Here is a 12,534-nt window from a genome sequence, read left to right as displayed (position 1 = left end):
TGCTGGCTTATTTTTACAATGGATAGCTATCTTATACAGTGCTTCAAGAAATCACTATAACAAGAATGGAACGCATGGAATTCCTGGGCTCTTACAAAAGATGACACACACAATTATGATTATCAGACCAACTATTATCCCTCCAGCAGCTTCAAGAATTAACCAAGATGTCATTTGGTAATTTAAGAGACACTGCTTACCCTTCTCCTGCTTCTTATACAATTATTAGCAGGACCCTCCTGGCTCCCGAAACTGAGATGCAGCAGTAGTCTCTGGGTTACTCGATCTACTCCCAAGATTGCTAGTGGCTGACACCCATGCGGTCAGTAACCCCCCTTAGGTACCCATTAACACCAAATTCTACTGCAGAAACCCTGGCCAAGCGCGAGTGTCCCCTGCAGCTTACTGGCCCCCCGACAACATACTGTATCTGCTACTAATTCTTGAAGGTCTTTTGTCTGCCCCCCGCAGTGAACGGCTGGGAGCAGAGTTCTTCCGAAAAAAGCTCAGAGCACACACCTAAGATGTCCATTCTCAGCCGATCCTGCAGATGGGCAGAGCTTCCTCCTGACTGGCTCGCCAAAATTGACGCATGGAAAGAACTTTACAACCTGTGAGGTTATAAAGAAGGTATGTTTATTCAGCGCTGGGCACACACGGGGATAATTCATCCAAAGTGTGGCAAATGCCCAATGGTCGCAAACTTGATTAAATGCTACAAAGTGTTACATATTAATGAAAAGTTCTAGGAACACCTATACATATTCATAACCTTTCCCTGAAAAGGCAGTTCATATTACAATGACTTCCGGGAAATCATTTCCATAGTCTCCACCTTCGGCTTCTCCTGGTTGTGCCTGCACAATGCCTCCTGGTGGTTGTGGGCCAGGGTCTTTGGATGAAGGCTACTCATCTACCTCGCTGTGCACTTTTTACCTCAGGCCTGGTATGCTGAGTTGGCCGAGGCTCAAATTGATGAGCTGGTTACAGACAGATTATCTTCTTCTTTGGTGCCCGAGACTCCCGTTATCTTGTCCACCCAAGGATGCAGCTGTGTTTTTATCTCTGCAAGGCCTGTGAAGTCATCAGCAAGTTCCTGTTTCTCACATGATAAGTTACACGAAGCTCTAAGCTAGGCAACTGCTATATGGTTAACTCTTTAAGTGTTAGTCCCTCTATCAGCAGGACAACTGTTAAGCGGCATTTTTTATTTTTTCAGTGCTGGGAAATGCTGGGGATCATCTTCCATAAGTGCTCTAGCGACTGCATGCTCTTGCATTGCTTATATTTACATAACTATTACATATGCATTACGATTTTTGAAAATTTTGACATACAATACATCTATACTAAGAAATAATTGATGTTAGTTATAATTGTTTAGTTTCTTACTTACAATACATCTATTATTAGCTGAATTTCAACTAAGCACTCTGCTTCTAAGCAATGTACCGCTTAATCTTTTGTCTCCGTCTTGTCATGCAGAATGATCTAAAACTTGAAAAATATCTCCTCATTTTGCAGGTGGTCAGAAAGCATTTATCTCATGTCCATTGGTTAGTGATGGGTATGTCTTTTGTAACTTAATCACAGTATACATGAATTTGGCAGCTTCTCTTCACCAACAGGTCCATGTCTTCTTGAACTGAGGTCCCCAGAGCTGGATGCAATACTCCAGGTGGGGCCTCAACAGAGCAGAGGGGCAGAATCACCTCCCTCAACCTGCTGGCAACACTGCTTTTTTATGCAGTCCAATATATGGTTGGCGTTCTGGTCTGTCCAGCTTTTTATGCACCAGTACCCTCAAGTCTTTTTTCTTAGGGCTGCTCTCAATCCCTTAATCCTCCAGCCTATATTGATACTGGGGTTTTCCCCGAATGAGGTGCAGGACCATACACTTGGCCTTGTTGAACATAGAGACTGGGGAACAAGAGGCTGGACAGCAGCTCTGTGGAGAGGGATCTGAGGGTTCTTGTGATGGTGATTCTTATTAACTCAGTAAATGCCTAAAATCGATGACCCTTATACATATAGACTTATTTTATTACTAATTGCTGATTTTAGGTATCACTGGTTGACAGCAAGTTTAACATGAGCCAACAGTGTGCCCTGGCAGTCAAGAGGGCCAACTGTGTCCTGGGGTGCATCAAGCAAAGCATTGCCAGCCAGGCAAGGGAAATGTTTGCCCCACTCTGTTCTGGTGCAGCCTCATCTGGAGTACTGTGTGCAGTTCCGGGCACCACAGTATAAAAAGGATATAAAGCTACTGGAGAGTGTCCAGAAGAGGGCCACAAATTTGGTGAAGGGTTTGGAGGGGAAGTTGTATGAGGAGCGGCTAAAGTCACTTGTTTTATTCAGCCTGGAGAAGAGGAGACTGAGGGGAGACCTCATCGCAGTCTACAGCTTCCTCACAAGGGGAGGAGGAAGGGTAGGTAACAATCTCTTCTCTGTGGCAACCAACAATAGAACCCAAGGGAATGGCAGGAAGATGTGCCAGGGGAGGTTTAGGTTAGACATTAGGAATAGGTTCTTCGCCCAGAGGGTGGTGGAGCACTGGGACAGGCTTCCCAGGGAGGTAGTCACAGCTCCAAGCCTGGCAGCATTCAAGAAGAGAGTAGACAACACTCTCAGACATATGGTGTGAACTGTGGGGCTGCCATACGCAGGGACAGGATTTGGACTTGATGATCCTTGTGGGTCCCTTCCAACTCAGGACATTCTATGATTCTAAAAGTATTGTGCCTATAGTGTCTTAGTGATACAATTTCAAAAAACACAGTGCAAGAAACAAAGTTGGATTCAGTAGACGAGCATCATGCCAAACTATTCCTAAAAATAGTACAGTAGCACTAGGGCCCTGCATTTCAGTCAGATTAATTGCCCAGCCTTGCTCCTGTAAATGCACTTTCAAAAATTCAGCATCTGCTTCAGTTTCTTGTTGTGACACTGCCATAATCAATAGACCATCAATATAATGGCAATCAGTAACAGTACCTGACCATAATGCTATATTACCTACTATCATTTGGTGGCAAATGGAGGGACTGTGTTTGTATCTCTGAGACGATACTCGGCAACTATATTGCTTTTGTTGTCAGGTAAAGGCAAACTGGTCTTGCACTGAGGTGGTAGGTGGGGTGGGGGGCGGGGTGCAGTGTTGGTCGTGGGGCTAGGGATGGTCAGCTTTTTTGCATAAGCTTTAACTTTTGCAAGTGGAAAAACATTTCTGATTATGTGATCCCACCTATTTCTAATTGTGGGATGCCAGTTTGTACAAAGTCATTCCGCATTTGTGTCTTCATCACCCATGCTGTAACTCCTTTCAGTTTTTCTGGCTTTCTTTTATTCACCACCCAAACAGAGAGTTCTGAAATTACAGCTCCAGTTGCCCTCAAGGTATTTGGTAGAGTGCCTGCATCACCTGTAGCATTTGTCACTGCTGGCAGAATCACAGTTTTTAGTGAGGCAGGCGCTCCTCTTAAAAGCTGCATTTTAATACTCCCTGTCACTACTACCCCATCCAGATCGGATCCCATAATCAATACATAAGCCATCCCCATCTGCTGCACTAAATCAGTACCTTCCTCCACTGTGCACCGATTTCCACAGCACAACACAAATTCAACAGGTTCAGCATGTTAAAACTGCTACACACAATCATTGATACAGGGTAGGTGCAATAATATTTTGCCTGTCAGGACCTCTGACATTTTGCAGCTGAGCATATCTTTGTATCAAATCATCATTGGCCATAGGGCTTAATAAATCTTTTTCATCTGCTAATAAATGGATAGATGCAGCTCCACTATCCCAAGCTGGCAAAATCCATGCCAGTATGCCTTCCCCACTGTTCTTCTGAGAGATCTCTGAAAATTTCATTAACTCTTTCAGAGAGTAAGGACCCACAATCTGCTCCCCTCATCTGCTTGTTCCTGCTGCCACATCATTTGTATGGGGGGCTGTGCTCCCACCATTGTTCCTGCCATTTAAGTCAGGATCAAATCAAAACTCAGTATTGGAGTCTGAGGAATCACTCCAAATATTTCCATCCTATTCCTCAGGATTCCAAGGTCATTTGGGGGTGAGAACCCTTTGTTTCTTAGCAATACATGCTACCAAACAGTCTACATTATCTTGCAGCTCATAGCACTGCTCTGCTTGAACAGTAATTATGTCTTGCGCGATCACCTTTGCATCTTGTAAAATCCCAGCCTCCTTTTCTAATTCTCTTATTTTACTCTGCAATGCAACAACTTCACGATCAAGAGCTCTAAGACCGGTAACGAATAACCATCCCAATCTCCCTGCTAATTCATGAGAAGAAGTAGATATCACTCTCCGTGGAAACTTTAGCATAGCCGCTTCAATTACTTGGGGGTAATCACCGCCCCATCATCCATCTCAGGCCATGCCTCCAGCAGAGCCAATTCAGACAGGAAAACAGCCAAGGGGGCTCAACACTCCATACTGAGCCATCCTGGAATATGGGGAGTCACCCTCGAGGCTACCTCTGCCTCCGGTGTTTTTGCAAACCACAGTGTGGCTGTTTCTAGCAACTGCCAACTGACACCAAATGTGTGAGCCAACACAGGCACGTCGCAAGAAGCAACCAAAGGCCACAAATGCAATTGCAAAGAGCAAATTTATTTTAGTTACCTCACTACCAGGGGATCTCCGATGCAGCACCTAAGCTCCCAGGCAGAGATGACAAAAGCAGAGATGCAGGTGCTGCAGAATTCAGCCTTGGTAGAAGATCAGTGGGCCTGTTGCATTCACCTGTATTTCAAGGCTTCAAGCAGGCGCAGCCTTCTGCTCTTTCTCACAACAAAGGTCAGGCATAATGATAAGGTGCCTTAGAGTTTCTCACAGGCCTATGTTATCTAACATAGAGGTTCTACTTGTCAAGCATGCAAGGTCAGCAAAACAATTACTGTGATGTATGTGCTTTTTCTACACCCCAGCTGCAGTTGCTTGAGCGTATTTACAATTCGCCTTCTCACCATTCTTGTGCAATTCCCATACACTGTTGTATAGAGGCACCTGGGATGGTGGAGAGGCCAAGGGGGGATTTTGCCTGCCACCTTGGGTGTGAACTTGTTTCCATTCACCCATTTCCCTTGACCTATTGTGTTCAGTCAGGTGGAGGAAGGATACAGGACTCCCTTGGTCTTGGTTTCTTACTGGTGGCCTTTCCTGTCTCAGGGAGGTCAGATCTTGATCCCACCAGTCTATTTCCTTCTCCAGCTCCCTGATGCTTCACAACCTTTCTACCTGCTCTCTCAGCTCTTCCACCAGGCTGAGCAGGTCACACCTCACACAGTTGTTATCCCTACTGCCATCCCATACCAGTGTGAGGCTCTGGCACTCCCTGCAGTCTGAAGTCTGGACAGATGCATGTTTCCATGGTATCTCTGTCTGGGTTGCTGCCTTCTTCTTGGCCAGTGCCGAGGACCTACATTTGCCCTGGGTGGATGCCATAGTCAGGCTCCTTCTACAAGGGTGATAATCACCAATTGAGCTAATCTCTTGAGCTGGCAGAGCTTCCCTGCCCTTACTGCACACCCTGCCTGCATGAACTACTGCTCTAACTGCCGCACCCCTGTTTGCTCACCCTGTTTGCTGTGCTCCTGGTCATCTGCGCTCCCTAGGGGCCATTTAAATCTCCTGCGGTTGCTCCTGGCAACATCCAGTCCTCGTCAACCTCTCTCATGAGAGCTGCCGCTTCCTGATGCGAATGTCACAGGAGACTTCCTCAGGTTTCCCTGGTTCCAGGAACCCCGCTGTCTGCTCTGATCTAGTGCTTAGCCACAGGCACTAGCCGCTGCTGTCGCTGTGTGCCTCACTGACTGAGCTACACAAGTTCTGAACAGACCAAAAGGCTTATTACTGGATGAAATGCAACCCTCCTGGTTATACTTCTGAATATAATGCTTATTTTTGCAGCGTGATATGTGATGTGGTGATGTCTGTGAGCTCAGTCTCAATGCTAAGCATCCTTCTGCAAGCTCCACTGGAAATTTCTTTCTACTGAAACTGTCACCTTCAAAGAAAAAACACATTATGTGAAACACAGAAATAGATCATGACTGTAGAAGAGCTCAGGATAGCCAAAGACTTTGTAGATCAAAAGACAAAATCAATTTCTTTGATTGAGCTACTCCAGGGTCATTCTGCCAGGAATGATATCGCATACGAAAACATAAATCAATAAAAAAGTCCCTGCAACACAGAGGAAACACAGGAAAAGAGATAATGAGATTTTCTTGTGTTATAAGAACAGGTGTATAGACAGATGTACAGGTACCAAAGGGATAATGATGATTTTAGCTAGGTACATGACTTTCATTGTTATCTATTTCTTTTCAAAATATAACTCTTCATTAAGAAATATTGATATATTAGCTTTTTTTACCAAATTCTTACAATTTTTTCCTTTTTCTAAAGAACTTTAGGAATCATCTTTTAAAATCCTCCTGAAATAGTCTAAAGTAGGCTCCGTATTTTTTATAGTTTTGCTGTAAGTTTCTGATTTAGATTTATAGATAGATTTGTGGGGCAACAGCTCTTCAAGCACATGGCAAAACAGATTAGATCAAGTCTAATACTACATGAAGCACTACAAGTGCTTCAGTCCTACTACTAATAAATTAAATTAAAATCTAGCTCTTATTTAACAGGGAGCAGATTTGGGTTTAGTATCCTAGTTCTGTGAAAATATTTGTATGAATGCAGTGAAATAAAAAAAAAAATATTTTAAAACATCAAGGGAAGTAATTTTATGTGCAAGTAGTAATGAATTTATGAAACTAAACAGACTTGAACAAAGAAGCAAGACGGGTCACTTTAGAACTTCAGTCTTGCAAAGGAAGAAAGAAGAACATAAAGATAAGAAAATAAATACTGCGAGTTTTGTAGTAATTTGTTAGATTTAGTGATGTATTCAAGGTTTATTATATTTTTAGTGAAGACAAAATGATCCTCTGCAGTATGGGTTCAAATAGAGCAAATTATAATAAAATAATTGATTCTTCATAAACAGACCAATGAGCATGTTCATATTTTGTGTGCTCATTGCTTACAATATGTACACATTTATGAATAAGTATGGCAGATCTGTTCACATGCACTGATTTGCTGCATAACCTCTTGGTAACTCTTTCTGTCATACTTACTGTCATAGTTTAGCCCCAGCTTCCCCCTGCTTCCACCACTGTAAGCACATATCACTTGACATGGAGAGTTTGTGTGAGTGTAATATAGTAAATCTGCCAGGCCTCCCCATATTTATACTTTAGCCATCAACCCCTGTACCACACAGGCTTTAACCACTTTGATACAGGGAATTAACGAATCATTAACTAACAGTTAACTCTTAAAGAACACTTAGAGAACTAACCTTTAACCCACATCACTATTGCCTAGCCTTGCTTAGCTTTGTGTAACTTATTGTATGAAAAACAGTTCACTGACGCCTTGCAAAGATACTAATCCTTGGGTGCATCCTTGATGCATCCTTGGGTGAACTAGATAACAGAAACTTGGGTACAGGACAGGAGATACGCCAGTTTTAACCAACTCAGCAGTCTTGAGTCCTAACCAACTCATCACACTGGACCAAAGGTGACCGTGTACAGAGAAAGAGGACCCGGGTTCACAATCACTGCGCAGCTGCGACCAGGAGGAGCCGGAGGTGGAGACTATGGAAATGGTCTCCCAGAACTCATTGTAATAAGAACCACCTTCTCAGGGACAGGTTATGAATATGTATAGGCGTTCCTAAAACTTTCATGAATATGTAACACTTTACTGCATTTAACCAAGCTCACAGGTACTGTAAATTTACACACATATTAGGTGAAATCATTCCCCATGTTTCCGGCGCCGTGTAAATAAACATACCTCTTTACAATGTTATGGGTTGTAAAGTAATTTCCGCACCTCAGCTTGGCTTGCTTTCACATTCATGGATAACCTGTGCAATGGCATCCATGGTTAAGTCCACCCCTCAATCACAAGCCCATCTATATGTTGCATGCCTTCTTTGATGACCCGAGGCATCATGGGCCAATCGAGCTATAAATAATTCCCCTTTATATTGCAAGTCCAAACCTACCTGAGCCACTTTAATCTTAGCAGCCTGATCCACCCACTGGTTGTTTTGAAGTTCTTCAGTGGTTCGACTTTTAGGCACATGATCATCTACATGATGTACTTTTACAGGCAGGTTGTCTAACTGGATAGCAATATCTGGCCATAATTCAGCAGCCCAGATGGGTTTGCCTCTGTTGCCAGTTGATCTGCTTCCATTGCTGTAGCCACCTCCACAGGGTATTTGCCACCATCCATGAGTCAGTATAGAGATAAAGCACTGGCCATTTTTCTCATTCAGCAATATCTAAAGCCAGCTGGATGGCTTTTACCTCTGCAAATTGACTTGATTCACCTTGTCCTTCAGTGGCTTCTGCGACTTGTTGTGTGGGACTCCACATAGCAGCTTTCCACCTCCCATGCTTTTCCAAAATACGACAGTGAACAGGGCGTATCACTTCCTATTCTCTGGTAGCTTATTTTATTATACAGTGGGGCCTCTTCAGCACATGTCACCTCCTCTTCTGGCGATATTCCAAAATCCTTACCCTCTGACCACTCTGTGATCACTTCTAAGATCCCTGGGCAGTCAGTTCCCCATTCAAGCCCGTTGTATGGTCAGTGTGACCCACTTACTCCACATAGCATTGGTTGCATGACAAGTAGAGGAACCCTTCCCTTTGAACATCCAGACCAGCACTAGTAGTTAGGTTTCCAGGAGAAGCTGTGCTTCAGTACCAACCACTTCCAAAGCAGCTTGAACCCCTTCATATGCTGCCAGTATCTCCTTTTCAGTTGGAATATAGCAGGCCTCATATCCTCTGTGTCCCCGACTCCAAAACCCCAGGGGTCGATCTCAAGTCTCCCCTGGTGTTTTCTGACAGAGACTCTAGGTAGGGCCATTCTCCCTGCTGTGGTGTAGAGAACATTTTTAGTAGCTTGTCCCGCCCGGACTAGCCCAAGAGCTACTGCATGGACTGCTTAATATGTTCAAAGGCTCGCTGTTGCTCAGGGCCCCATTCATAATCATTCTTCTTTTGGCTCACTTGACAGAAAGGGCTCGCAATCTGACTGTAGCTTGGAATGTGCATTCTCCAAAAACCCACAATGCCCAAGAAAGTTAGCATCTACTTTTTATTAGTTGGTGGAAGCATAGCTGCTATTTTGTTGATCACATCCATTGGGATCTGACGACATCTGTCTTGCCATCTTACTCCTAAAAATTGGATCTCCTGTGAAGTCCCCTTGACCTTACTTTGTTTCACAGCAAAAGCTACTTTCAGCAGAATTCAGATTATTCTCTCCCCTTTCTCAAAAACTTCTGCTGTGTCGCCCCACATGACGATGTTGTCAATGTATTGCAGGTGTTCCTGAGCTTTGCCCCGTTCCAGTGCAGTCTGGATCAGTCCATGGCAAATGGTAGGGCTGAGTTTCCATCCCTGGGGCAATCGATTCCATGTGTACTGGACACCCCTCCAGATGAAAGCAAACTGTGGCCTGCACTCTGCTGCTAAAGGAATAAAGAAAAATGCATTAGCAATGTCAGTTGTAGCATATCACTTGGCTGCCTTTGACTGCAGTTCATATTGCAGCTCTAGCATGTCTGGCACAGTAGCACTTAATGATGGCGTGGCTCCGTTCAGGCCATGATAGTCTACTGTTAGTCTTCACTCCCCATTGGACTTCTGCACTGGCCATATAGAACTGTGTCCTGGTTTTGTTAAAAACAAGTTTCTCTTTTAGTGAATTTGCCTGTCAGCTAAAGCCTTCTTATTAGCTGCTTTCCTGAAAGCCAGATACATGTTTTGGTAGACATAGCAACGGTATGCAAGGTCACTGGACCGATAAGGATGGATGTACATCTTGCGAGAGGGGCAACGAGAAACAGGTGACCAAGAAACTGACCAACTGAAGTATTCCATCCCATTCACATCATGCTTCATATAAAAGTAGGAGATCACGAGGATCTCGCCCCTTTTCCTTATGGCTGACATTGGGAGAGGACCGTGCAAGTCATCCCTGCGAACTGAGGCCTAATGACAGACTGAATCCAGTTCCGGTTGGCTGCAGAGTCCAGTCCAGGACTTCGGGTGCTGGCCCTGCAGTTGCTGGGACTTTCAAGATTGGTTTTGTATATTTTGTATTATTTTCTCTATTTTATTAGTAGCATTAGTAAAACATTTTTAATTTTTCCAACTCTCTTCTCTCTGTCCTTCTTTCCCTCCCAATCGCTTGTCCTTAGTGGGAAGGGGGAAGAGGGAGGGGCTGAAGGGGGAAGGGGGGGGAGAGGGGGTTAACAATCCATCTGCCATGGTTTATTGTCACCCTGCAATCAAAACCTCGACAGACTGTTAAAACGTGAGTGATTCTTACTGATCACTCCTTGGCTCTTCAGTTGATGAATCAACTTATGGATGGGAATCAGAGAGTCTTGATTAGTGCAATATTGCTGCCGGTGCACTGTTGTGGTAGCAATTGGCACCTGCTGTTATTTGACCCTCAGCAATCCTACAACAGAAGGGTCCTCCAAGTGATTGGGTAAGGTAGACAGTTGTTTAATGTGCTCTGTCTCCATGGCCGATAGGCCAAAAACCCACCATTACCCTTTTGGGTCCTTAATATACCCTCTCCTGAGTTAGTCTATACCAAAGATGCATGGAGCACCTGGGCCAGTCACAATGGGGTGCTTTTGCCACTCGTTCCTGGTTAGACTCGCTTCAGCATCTAATACAGTCAACTGTTGGGATCCCCCAGTCACTCCAGAAATACTGATGGGTTCTTCCCCTTCATAGTTTGATGGAATTAGGGTACATTGTGCATCGGTGTCCACTGGAGCCTTATATTCTTGTGGGTCTGACATCCTAGGCCAACAAATCTACACAGTCCAAAAAACCCAATTGTCCCTCTCCACTTGTTCTGGTGATGACCCTGGGGAATTGTGGCAGAATGCAAACCCCCTTCTCTCCCCCTCCCTTCCCAGGTATGGAAGGCGTAGACACATCTCCCTTTCTCTCTGCTGCTCGGGGCTAACAGCTGCTTTTGTTTGACCCCAGAGGCTGCTGGCCAGGGTCTTTAAGAGAAGGGAGCGCCGAGGCGCCAGGGAGCCCCTGGGCACCCGCAGCCAGCATGAGGGTGCAGAGAAGCTTCTGGAATGCCTACAGTCAGATCTGATCAGGCTATAAAAAACGGGATTCTCGTCAAGACGTGCCCCTTGCGCGCGATCTCTTGGAGTTACGAGCTGAGCCGCTGCTGCCAGGAGCCACTGCCCCGCCCCGGGATGGAGACTCCGCTTGCCTTGCCACCGCATTTGTGAGTAAAATTTCTCCTCACAGGATTGCGAGTGTATCTACTTCCCATGCTTCCACATAAGCATGTGTAATATTCCGTGCACATTTGCATGCGTACTTTCTGTGCTCAATACGAGCACGTGTATAAATTATTTCCTCGCATAATCGCGAGTGTATTTTCCTCCCGTGCTTCCACATAAGCATGTGTAATATTCCGTGCACATTTGCATGTGTATCTCTCCTCGCAGGATTGCAAGTGTATTATAAATTTACCCTCGCCGGATTGCGAGTGTACACTTTCCGTACTCAAGACGAGTACGTGTATCCCTTTAAAATAATCCCACACCGTGTTCAGGCAAGTGTGTACTCTTCCCGGACTCAGGGACGGCTCCGGCATTGTTTTTGGTGAAGCCACGTGCATGCACACTGTGGACCTCCTGTTGTATTAGTTGCTGCCCCTTAATAATTTTCCTCAACTGATATCTGAACCTGTATTTAAGTCACTTTTGGAGTACTAAAACCCTGTTTCTCACTGGTTTAATAAAAGTTGTTTTGGACCCTCTTGTCCCTTAAACTAACCACAGGGTGCCTCCGTGACAGGCATCATCATCCCTCACTAAGTGAATTAATTTTTTTGCATATTTCTTTTTCTGTATAGAGGAAACTGATACAGGCATCGGTCGGTTCTGTGATTCAGCTGCAGCACCTGTCACGTGGGTTTGAGTAGCCACAGTTGCCTGTCACCAGGGTTTGAGTAACTACAGTGTTTGGCATGAGGGTGGGAGTAGCCACAGTGCCTGTTGGTCTGTTATCCCTCTCTTCTCCCCCTTCTGGGGAGGTCCCAGTTGACTAGAAGTTGTTTAACATGATGCCCATCTACAAGAAGATCCGGAAGGACAATCCGGAGAACTATAGACCTGTCAGTCTAACCTCGGTGCTGGGCAAGGTCATGGAGCAGATGATCTTGAGTAACATCACATGGCACTTACAACAAAACCATATGATCAGGCCCAGTCAACATGGGTTTATGAAAGGCAGGTCCTATTTGACCAACCTGATCTCCTTCTACGACAAGGTGACCCAACTAGTATATGAGGGAAAGGCTGTGGATGTATCCCACAGCATTCTCCTGGAGAAGCTGGCAGCTCATGGCCTGCAT

This window comes from Columba livia, chromosome W (genome assembly GCF_036013475.1).
Source record: "Columba livia isolate bColLiv1 breed racing homer chromosome W, bColLiv1.pat.W.v2, whole genome shotgun sequence".
Taxonomy (NCBI): Eukaryota; Metazoa; Chordata; class Aves; order Columbiformes; family Columbidae; genus Columba; species Columba livia.
Note: the sequence above shows the minus strand (reverse complement) of the source record.